The 11,877-nt window shown below is 39.1% G+C and overlaps 1 long non-coding RNA gene across 1 annotated transcript; it reads left to right on the top strand.

Annotated features, from left to right (window-relative positions):
- The first annotated feature begins 77 nt into the window (after nucleotides 1–77).
- On the top strand, nucleotides 78–9,555 carry LOC112556720. The gene is made up of 3 exons (XR_003097811.1): nucleotides 78–979; nucleotides 3,196–3,649; nucleotides 5,295–9,555. It is a non-coding gene; the product is annotated as an uncharacterized LOC112556720 (long non-coding RNA).
- The last annotated feature ends 2,322 nt before the right edge of the window (nucleotides 9,556–11,877 follow it).

Here is an 11,877-nt window from a genome sequence, read left to right as displayed (position 1 = left end):
GAGCGCATGCGCCGTTGCGAACAGCGACGTCGAAGCGAGTCCAGTTCTCATTGATGTCTGGAACCTGCGGGCGTGACTAAACTTATATAAATCATGTTGAAATGAGAAACGTTAATGTATTTAACTTCTATTTTCTCTCAAATGCATTAGCACAAATTATTATGGATCTATGTCAACGTGTAAATGATTTGAGTGGAGTATTATCTGTCTATAATGATTTAATTCCGTCATATAGCAGCAGTGGCATCAACATCAGCAAATAATCAGTAGAATCTGCCTAAAGCGAAAATGGTGTATTTTTATATCAGATTTCTTTGCTTTGTGATTATATTTGCAACGCATAAATGTTGTGTATTTTTTTTAAATGCTACTGTGGTATTTAGGGAAGACATTAATTGTACGTAATATATTTTTTGTTTCTGAGCTAATTACAGTCAAATGTGGATTATATGTGATCACTATATATAAACCCTCACCCATAGAGCTCCTCTCTCACACACACAAGCACACTCTTGTTTCTGACTGATGATATAAAAGCCCTAAGGAATGACAGAAATAAAATAATAATAATAGTTTATGGACATTATTTTATTTTAATCCTATATGTCGTTGTTTGTGTGCGTAAGAGATCAGAGAGGTTTCTTTAAAAGTGTCGCCTATTTACGGCGATTTCTCACTTTTTCTATCAGTCATTATTATTAATAATATCGACCTCAGTTTAAGTTCGCTGCTGATATTTTACTCTTGTGGCATTCTGCTACTACTTACATGTGCGATTCAGCGACAGCAATTAATATTGTACATGAATACATTAAACTTATATATGGTCCGTTTTGCGCTTTAGTTCCATTCTTGTGCACGCAACTAACGCAAGTACGTGCACACACACACACTTTATTTACTTTTATTGTTGTGCCCAGTTGGCCACGATTGCATGTCGCGCCGCTGTCTACAGATTGATATATAGTCAAACTCCAGGGTAAGTTGAATTTCTGAACGCTATAGGTAACTGTCCGTCGTAGCGACGAACGTATGGCTTTTGAATTCAGATAGGTGTGCACTTTAATCCCGTAGAAAATATTTTATTTCTCTCTCTGTTAATTTCTTTCCTAACCACTATAACAGTCTGCTAGTTTATTGTGCTGTACCTAATACTATACATATGAGTAAATATCAATGTGCATAATCTCTTCTCATTACTCAATCTGAATTAATTGTAAAATGGGATCTTATGGTTCTATCGCTCATAACCGGTTCCGATGGCAGAGCTTTTCCTTTTTGTTTGCTCGTTTGTTTATGTAGCTAAATAGCATTGCTCGTGCATGTGGTCTCGTCTAAATTGTGTCTGTTTTCTTCCAACGGACACTGTATTTCCAAAACAAAGACGTTTCGTCAGATTTTATCCAAATTAAGTGGCAGGTGACTGGCTGTTACAAATACGACATACTTAGTGATAATAAAATCGCAGAATGAAAATATTACTCATCAATGTGAACAAGCTATAGCTCGAGTCCAGCTCAATCGAATCAACCTTCCTTGTCCGCCACGACCAGCGTAACACAACACCGTCAACACGACCACGGTGTGCGCGTCATCGGGTAATCACTTCAAAGGTTTTCCCAGGAACGATGGCCAGTATTGTTTATCTCATCAGAGGCAAACCATAACAGAAATACCAGAAGCCGCAGACTGCAGTCTCACTCGCCAGTGCCACTACCGCATATATCCGAAGTAAATGTTCTTCAAACCTGCCGCGGGAGACATCGCCAACGGCTTTAAACCGTGTAATGTCTGCCAGATGACTGTTTTTCAGTCGCTACGTCGTGAAGGTCAAGTACCTATAGTAGACCTAGCAGTGGTGTTGCGATCGAAAGTACACATAATATAAGCTGTGGCATATGTATTCGTGTTACAAGCTGCGCACAGAAGTACATGTACACCCTGTACACGAAGGTGACCTCTCCGGAGACATGCTTTAGCGCAGTCCCTGAAAAGGTGTTACAACTTGTATCTTGCTTGAAATTACTTTTTATTCTTCAGATGTTTCTTTTTCTACCTGTGGTTTGCATGTTTACATATCTGACGTCAGTGGAGCGTAATAAAATGTTGATATGATACGACCGTCACACAAGGACATGACATCCCATCAAGTATGAAAAGGGATAAATATTTGTTTCCTGTGTACAAACACTTATCAATAGGTATCTGAACAGCCAAAGAAAAGAACTACGGAGTAACGCAAAATGGTAATGATAAGGAACAATCCGGTATTCCATCCAGAACCAAAGCTACATTTTCTCATGTAAATAAATTTTTTTAAAAAGCTATTTTTAATTTCATTATGCTCCTCTCATTCATTAACACATAATGTATGTATTTAGTGTCAGATTCATCGAACCAAGACTCGGATAGCGGGACTTTTGATTTTCTATTCGAAAGATAGCTTGGTCATGTAATTAATGATTAAAAGTTAAAAATGACTAATGTGTGATTTTTCCCCCTTCCATAGAATATGATATTACAACGATTTCCTCGTTGCTTCTCCTGAAGATGGAATAAAGTGTACCACACCTCTACTGGCGAGGCTTGACTAATGTTATGACAGGAAATCTCATTTTATCGACTTTTCTTACGGAGCAAACAATAGACCTGTATCCAATTTCGTAGTTTCATGGATAATTCATGATTCTAAGCCTGTTATTGGCTTCACTGTGACGAACAACTTCGGTTCGAAGCTTATTGCAGGACATATGTTAGAAGTTTTCAGGCAACAGTACTTTATATAAAAAGTATGTTGTTTTTACTACATTCTGAACGTTTTGTAGTATATTTCAGTCTTGCGTTCTCTCTTAGACCAAGAAGCCATTTGTTAAAATATTCATCCTTAACATGAAGTACACAGTCCGTTCATTGTTTTTCTGCAGAATTATTTATCTAACGCGCATGCAGAATGTAGCCGCCTCGAAACTCAATATCAATGTATTAAATGATGTAAAAAAGAACTATAACTTACACAAGCTTATCGTCACTAATCTGTGTTCCCTATAGACAATTTTGAACAAGGCATTCTGTCTTTTAAAAATATATATTCTGAATAAAACACTTCCCTTGGTAGTTCTTAATTGGTCTGTTCCCATTTCAAAATTCGCTTCTCAAAGTCTACGCATTTTTTTTTTTTTTTTTTTTTTTTGTCAGGAAGGATCACTAAGATCAGTGGGGAAGGATCCAGGAAGGGAGACACGGAAGTCCGTTAACAACAAGTGAGAGAAGCGCACACGTCACGTTGGTAAAGCGAGAGTCGCGCTCAGGCTGCGAACTATTTTGCCATACCCATGTCGCCCTCGGCGATGCCTGCAAATTGCAGCAGAAGCGACATAGAGTGTTGTTATCTTAAATCAAGGCAGAAAGGTATCACTGGGATTCATCAATGTGAACAACACATCTAGTCATGCTTTCGTAAATCAGGAAAAGAGAGCTACTTAATAATGTGGATTGACACTTCCCCGTTGAGAAACGCGAATCTACTTAAAGTCTCTTGTGCAGCTGCCATCGGCTACATCGATCTCGTGCGTTTCACGCGCGTGATAATGTGAGTTTAGGAGCAGAGTTTGTCAGCCCAGCCAGTGGAGGGAAAGCGATTGTCACGCTTGTGAGTCATTTCATGGCTACCACCACTCGACGACGACGACGACGACGACGACGACGACGACGACGACGACGATGATGATGATGATGATGATGATGATGATATGATTGATGATGATTTACGAACAGACATAGCTTTAGTATAATTGACACTAAGTTCATACGTTATTTTAGATATATAAGGGCTGTAATTAGAGTTTGGAGCTCTAATAACCCATATAGACCATGTAAGGAACATGTAACAACATGATTTAGTTTTACGGCTTCTGTTATTAAACTATTACGAGAATGCTCTTCTTTCTTATGAACGACAAATATTCAAAATATCAATTCAGTTTCAGAAACTTTTAAATATATCAACGACTTTTACAATTCAGTATTATGTTTTAGTTACAGGTTCTTTTACAAATAAATAAAAATTGTAGATGATGGTCATCTTCACAAAGCAGATCTTTATTTGTTCCAAGATTGCCTTAACTTGTCGCATTGATAAAGAGTGTCTCGATGACAAAAGGTAATTGGATGATCGCAAGTTGGTGCCAGATAGTGAGTCATCATCACTGCAGTTGTCATTCTTTATCCTAAGGTTTCGATTTGATAAACAATAATAATAATACTGCTCCCAGGATGCACAATTTGAACGGCACTGTCGCACCTGCTCGCCATTTTGAAGGATGATTTCAGCACTTTCCGTAAACTTTCCCTTGGATGGGATGTTCGGAGGAAGGTTCGGTCCATATCTGGATGAACTGCAGCATGCGTGCTTATGATGGGCGTGGCCGCCAGAAGTAATAAGTCGGCAATACACGCTTACACTCCGTGCAGCCGACTTCCCATGTTAGAGTCGGCCTGGCTCTTCATGTTTACACGAACGTCTGGTTGGTGTGGCATTTTGGTAGGCCTCACATCATTATTTGGACTCGCGAGAAGTTCTTTTATTTGTCTCTGTTGTCTACAGCAGTACCATGAAGCCATTGAGAGGTCGATCATGACTTGAACAACACGGACTTTTATGTAAGGGATTTAGTTCTCCTTTCTCTCTCAGAGTGCCCATGGTTTCATTGTGGTATCTAATATGTCTCTAGACAAGTTTGTTTTAACATCAGCAGAACTGTAATTCGTATTTTTCATTTCGAATTACTCACATCTTCGCCTGTGTCATTGTTTTCTCAAGACTTGACTGCTTTAATTCTCTCTTGCCCGCTGCTCTCTGTATCTGCTCAACAAACTCCAACAGCTCCAAAACTCTGCAACATGACTTATAGTCTAAGTATATGAGATCACACACATCTCTTCTCCACTGGCTTCTAGTCCAGGCTTGTATAGAGTATAAACTTGCTACACTTTGCTTCTTGTTTTTCGCAGGCTCTGCTTCTTACTTCTCTGACCTTCTAATTCGCTACACCCTAGACAGGCATCTGCGTACTTAAGAAGAATCTTTCCGTTCCCAGAACCAGGACGAAAACCTTTGGTAAACGCATATGACATTAAAACACAATTGTTGAGAAACATCTGGAGTTTTAGTCCACAAGTTTCAGTCTGACTATTGTCCCATATCATCTGTACCTTTCATATAATATTTTTTTTGTAGGTTTTACCTTTCACATAATAGCGGTTGTATTTTTTTTTTTTTTTTTTTTTTTTTGCAGCGAAGAATCGTCAACTGGAAACTGTCACGAGAAGAGGGAGTGTGTGTGAGTGAGAATGTTAAAAAAAAAAAAAATCCCCTACGTTCACAACGTTCGCTACGTCGTGGCGTGGTCGACGTTCACCAGGGGCTGGCGAACTGTGCCGTTGGTGTTAAGGTCAATCAGCTGGCGGCACACCCATTGTGTGCCGAAACTGATTTCGCTGATGGGTGTTGCCATAAGTGCTCTTAAGATATGGGTTTCCGTTCTTGCTATGGCTGTGCGGCGGCATTTTGTGCGCTCAGCGCGCGCACGCACAGACACACGCGCGCGCGAGCAGTGATGAGGGCCGCGCCTTCGATCGCCACGTTCCGCAGCAGCAGGGAGTTTAAAAGGCCTTCAGCAAGCTACAAAGCAGAACTCCATCCTGCACGACTTGGACTAACAACGACTACGAGAGCAACGACACACACACACAAAAGACAACGACGACGATCATGATGGTAATGGTGACAGAAACATCCATAAAACCATAAAAATGAAGAAAAAAATATCTACCATATCACGGAAACTTAAAATTCAGATACTTCAAATGCATATAGAAAACATAGACCCCTCCAGTTCCCACGCCGCCAAAACCAGTCACGACGTCTCACCCTCTCACTCACCGTGAGGTGGAAGCACTTTCCCTTTATACCAGCCAGTCATTGAGGTTCAAGCAGACGGCAGTCAGGCCACAGTTTGTCAGCGCCCTCCTTTGCTGAACTATGGCACTCGACGTCACTCGCTTTCCACCAAAGAAAAACAAGACCAAAGCAACCACAGGTCAAGTCGGCCTCGTCGTTTGTTTACGTCGGACATCTTTATTCTATGAACCCTATTGTGTCAGCAACCTGTATTTTTTGTTGTTCGTCATGTGAAAATATTGCATGGTGTGTACATTCAAATCTCATGTTTATGATTTCGAATTCTTTTAATTTTTCATAACCTTAAATTGTGAAATTTCGATTAGGTGTAACTTAGAGGATTTCAGAAAAATCGTTTCTTATTTACCATGACCGCATCCCCAAGGATCATCTGCATAAGAACTAAAAAATATGATACTACCACAGGGGTTATTTGGCTTTTGCAAGTGGTGGCACTTCTGCGTGAGTAAGCTTAGCTGTTTTAAACTGAAACAGTTTTCAGATGCAAATTTAAAACAGGCTTCAGACACTCAACAGATATGTTGAAACCATGAATCTATGCATGTCCGGGGTTGAAATCGCGTGTCTTTGTCTCCCCAAGTATTTAAAGTTTTTCCATCACTTGCAAGGGAAAGAAATGAGTCTCGCCTCTATAGCACATCTATTATCATTTTACAGAACGGCACACAACAGTGCCTGTGTGCAATTTCATTTTTCTTTCTGAAGCTCTGGTGCATTTTTACTCATAACCATGAGGCCTCATTCTGGAACGCCAGAAGAGCGGGGCGTGAATAATTAAAAGGTCTATGAACGAGGGATGTGGCGCCCTGGTTAAAACACTTATCACCATCGCAGTAGAGGTTCAGATCTCGTGTCGGGCCACACTGTGACACCTGTTAGCAGGACCAAGTATCAGAAGTTTTCTCTCTCCATAGTGCGAAATCACTTCAAGGTGGAAGCACTTTCCCACTAAGCAAACCAACCAACCGGTGGTTGGAGTACCATTTCTATGAAAGGCCTTCTTCACATATTTAAAAAAAAAGTAAAGGTTGTCCCATAACCTTTTGTAGGGCGCTGGATGGTCGAGGGTTTGGTTTCAGAAACTACGATTTCCCCGGGGTGCCAGCTTTTATATATATATTTTTGGATGGTGCCCATTTCCTCTCCCTCTCGATGCTTTAGTTTCCCCAACCTCAGCCATTCCCGAAAGCTGGATCGGCTTAGGGAAGTTCGATGCGTTAAACTGGTATCGAACCAGTCCTTCTCCGAGTTCAGACGCCAGTACTTTAACTACTAGGCTATCCAGCTAGCTACTATACCCCACCGGATCTGGCCCGCCTGACAATGTCGTATAATGGCAGCACGAGACGACCATAAATAGCTTCAGTTGTTTGAATACTCAAGTCTACTCGTGTTTTTTTTAAATGAGGAGGAGGGGGAATGATCAGCGCTCACTCACAGCTATTGGTTACTTTGCTTCCAGAGATCATACTTGGTTTTTCTCTGTTAAGGCTGAACCAGTAATGCCAGACTACAAATGTGTCATTTCAAAAATAAAATGAGGGTGGGAGGGTTTTAAGTAAGATTTAGACAACTAAGTACAACTAAAAGCATCCCAGCAGGTAATAAGATGGAAAAGTAGGTTTAAGGATGAAAGAGACTAGAGGTGATTAAACTATCTAAAGCAACAGAAGCCAGGCTATTTATAATTGTCTACCACTGCATGCGTTAGGTAAGTTTCCTCTTCTGTCATTAATTTTAGCCCTTGCAGATATGTTGTGTCTCTGCATTGAGAGAATAACATTAGACCCGGAAGACAAACCCGCCCTGGCCTAAATAAATTAAGAAGACCTTTATGGGAGAAGAGCTTCTTGGGATTCCATAACTCCATGACTCATTTTATTGATAAGACAAAACTCACTTCATCAGTTAATCATCTCATACTATAAAAAAATAATTTATCTAAATCTGCTTCAGTATCATAGACAAATTTTTGGTTGTTTCACAGCATACTTGAACATGCAGACGTGAACATGCAAATCACAAATATTTCATGAGTATATTCTTTTTAAGACTAGCATTAAAGAACACCTGCTGTGACATGCGTTCAAAGGGCAGTCACTGGAACTACAAGTGTTAGAAGTCTTAATCGTCATTTAAAAATGTACCTAAAACAGTCTTTGTCCAGTTTTATATGTAAAAGTTGAATTCTCTGCACGTTTTTTTCAATAAGTACTTTGTAACAAACAACACTAGAAATTAAGACAGAGATATTTTCTTGCCTGGTTATTTAATTAGAAAAATAGAAATTGAAAAATAAATGTGCATTTTTCATCACAGGAAATTTTGTTCTGTGTAACAGAGTTAATAAGCACATACTTAAAACAAAGTAATGCTGAGAACATTCATCCTTACATGTGTAAAATACACCAACTTCCTGTTTCCTATTTAAGATTTTAATTATTTCCAGTGCATGCTGCCTCCAGTTGTGGTCCCTTTGCATTGATCAAACCAGGTCAAGGTATAATTATATATACACATTGCATATATAGACCAATTAAAACATCCTTTAAAATACACCATATACAATCAACTAACTGTTTCAAAATTATTTCATACTGTATCATTCATTTCAATGCTGTTTGCATATTTCTGTACAGTGACCTTTTTGCCCTGAATGTTGATTTTTGTCTTTTTATTTAGTTGTTTAATAAGATTAAGTAATGGTTCATCTTGATGACCCTAAGAGATATGCCGACAGGAGCATCATCTCCTAGCAGGGTCACCCATGTCGGACAGGTCAAAGGGTAGAGACCAGACAAAGAGTGGTCCACGAGTGCTGAAGTCGGAGGTGGTGGGCCACAAGGCGCACTCCGAAACAACCACATCACCACGCAACACTGCCAATATGACACTTGGAGACAGAATTGACAGAAATGGTGCTCGCCCTGTGAAGATCCGCCAGGCGGGTGCAGTGCCGGGCTCTGTGCCTCAAAGGCCACAGTCGGAGACCCTGCACAACAAGCTGTACGGGCCAGCGGAGACTCTACAGAAGTCCACCAGTTTCATCTCAAGAGCTGGTCTCCAAGTGTAACAGGCAAACGACACAAAAAAAGAAAAAAGTGCTGCAACCACATTAAATGCAGTTTATTCTGTGCTCTGCAGACCTCGTTATTAATATTATTTTAATATATTAAAATATATTATTGGTTTTATATTATTATAAAAATCTTACATTTTTTACTGTGTCCATGACTAAAATCTGTACATAAAGAAAGCTACAGTCTCCCGTGTCTTTTCTGTCTTTTTTATTTCATCTTTTGGGACCAACATCCTCTGAGCAAACAACAACAGAAGAGATATATGGTAGTTATTAAACATTTTCTCAGTGATGTTAATTTGTGAAAGATGTTAATATTAGGGAGAGGTTTTTGTTGATATAGCATTATGCCAAAACAAATTTATTCTCACTGAATATTTTGCTGAATTTTACATTGCCTAAAAAGCTTTACTAGTTTCATGGACTATACACCTTCAACTCCCTGTTCTAATTACTCTGAATTTTCTTTGGTGTCACCTAGTCATTGTTAACATTTTTTTTTAAATGCTCAGTGAGCTCTTTTAATGGGACAAAGGGAGATAGCTTCTTTGGTGGTGAAAGCACATACCAGCTAATGATCACTGCTGGTTAATTCAAATGACTTTCCTTACAAAATATGAAGAAAAGAATTTCCATTTTGAGAAGAAAATGTAAATTCTTCTCTCCATATTTTATAATGAAAGTATTCTCCTCAAGCTAAAGTAAATCTTTTTAGATTTAAACATGATTTTGCTAAACACACATTGACACAAAGCTGGCCAGGATCAACAGAATAAAAAATGTACCATAATAGTCAAATCACCAAACTGCTATCATTGATCTCAAGAAAGAGCTCAATGGTATTAATACAAAAATAGAACAAATACTGTAGCACTCAGTGGAATATAAACTTTGTAGATGACCCCTTACAAAAATGCGATACAGTTAAAAAAGCAACAAAGCATGCAGATATTAGACAAGACAAAATGACAGGTTTAACTTTTCTTATACTATACAGTTTGCACCTGTGAATGTATCTTGATAGCTAATAGCTCAATTGTGTCTATATGTCCCTGCTGAATGAGTTAATAAAAATGCTGTCATACTAAGGAGTGGATGTTCTACTGGGTAAAACATTACACATGGAAGGCAACAAACATCAGTAAGAAGATCAAGCTGAGAATCTTCCAGTCAACTGTGATCAGCACCCTCCTTTACGGATCCGAATCATGGAAGATGACCAAATCCATCTGTAACAAGCTTGACGTCTCTCAAAACAGATGCCTCAGGCGCCTACTTAACATCTTTTGGCCAAATACCATCACCAACGATGAAGAGCTGAAACCAAGTCCATCACCACACAGGTTCAACGAAGGCGTTGGCGATGGATTGGACATGTGCTCCGCCAGCAGACAGCAGACCTCTCCAGAGTCGCCCTGTGATGGACTCCAGACGGCCGAAGAAAATTAGGCCGCCCAAAGGAAACTTGGAGAAGAACGGTGGAAAGGGAGATGAAAGGAAAGGGCTGGACATGGGGTCACCTAGAGCAGGTTTCAGCCGATCGACATCAGTGGAGGACTCTGGTCGAGGCCTTATGTGCAACCTGATGCACAAAGAGTTTGATGATGAGTCTGTACAAGAGGTATCAAGACTTGTCTACATATACACAGCTATAAGGATATCTGCTCAGTAGTGTGTAGATGTGTATGAAAAGTGAAGATGAGGTTTGAGGAGGAGTGAGAGAATTGTAAGAACATGAATGGAAGAACATTTCATTTCTCAAAAAATATAACTAGACAGCCATAAAAATAAAACTGAACACAGTTGGTGACTTCTGAAGCAACACATCACTCAGTCCCTCTGTGTAATAGATAAGTAAATTTCAAGCAATAAAACACTTTTAAAAAACTCAAACCCCCAAAATAACAAAACTGAAGCAATAACTACGATCTTGAAGACCTAGAAAAAAAAAAAATGTTACACCAAATGGAATTTTCTGTACATGCCATGATACAGTGAAATAAAATATCTTCCCTTTTTCTAAAAGATGCATCTTTTTAGTGATTTGGTATTGTTAGTTATAAGCAGAGCTGTTTGCCTATTTTCACGTAGTTTGTACTGACGCTGCACAAGCTTGACTCAAATGAAGCAATAGATCAAAAGTTTACAATAAAATCACAATGGAAAAGTCAGCAACAGAAATCGACACAAGGCAAAGCTGATTCTGTTGGATGGATTAAATGTTAAATGGCAGAAACATGACATGACCATACACGACTTAAGAAAAAAAAAAAAGCATTGGTGTGTTAAAACCCACCACCCTTCAAAATGGAAGACATGTTAAGTGGTTTCAGTAGGAAGACCAGACATACAATGGTCTTACAAGTCATAAGGCCTAAACTTAAATACAAGTTAACAATGAAATACTGGAATGTTGAACAGCATCCATCCAAAGACCATAAACTGTACTATAGTATGTATGTTTCACTAGAGTCCAGGTGCTCATTAGAAAATTTTCTTAATTTTCACCTGAATATATCACTTGCATAAATAAGCGCTAGAGGTGGTCTTAACCATTGACCAGGTATGAAACACTCTTTGCTGCACACAATTCTGCACTTGCAGGATAATAAAAATGGGATCAAATGAACCTAGGCACACTTGTCCACCATAAATCCTGGAAGGGAAAAAATCTAACCCTACTTAGAGGCATGGTAAATGCAAGTGACAAAAAAAGTGCAAGAGATTATCAAACTGGCTGAAAATATGTTGTCTTATGAATGACATGTAAAAGATGAATGATTTTATATCATAGAATTAACTACTATTTATGCTCTGG

The sequence above is a fragment of the Pomacea canaliculata genome, linkage group LG2 (genome assembly GCF_003073045.1).
Source record: "Pomacea canaliculata isolate SZHN2017 linkage group LG2, ASM307304v1, whole genome shotgun sequence".
NCBI classification, from domain to species: domain Eukaryota; kingdom Metazoa; phylum Mollusca; class Gastropoda; order Architaenioglossa; family Ampullariidae; genus Pomacea; species Pomacea canaliculata.
The sequence above is the reverse complement of the archived record's forward strand: the minus strand, read 5'-3'. Positions and strand labels throughout refer to the sequence as shown.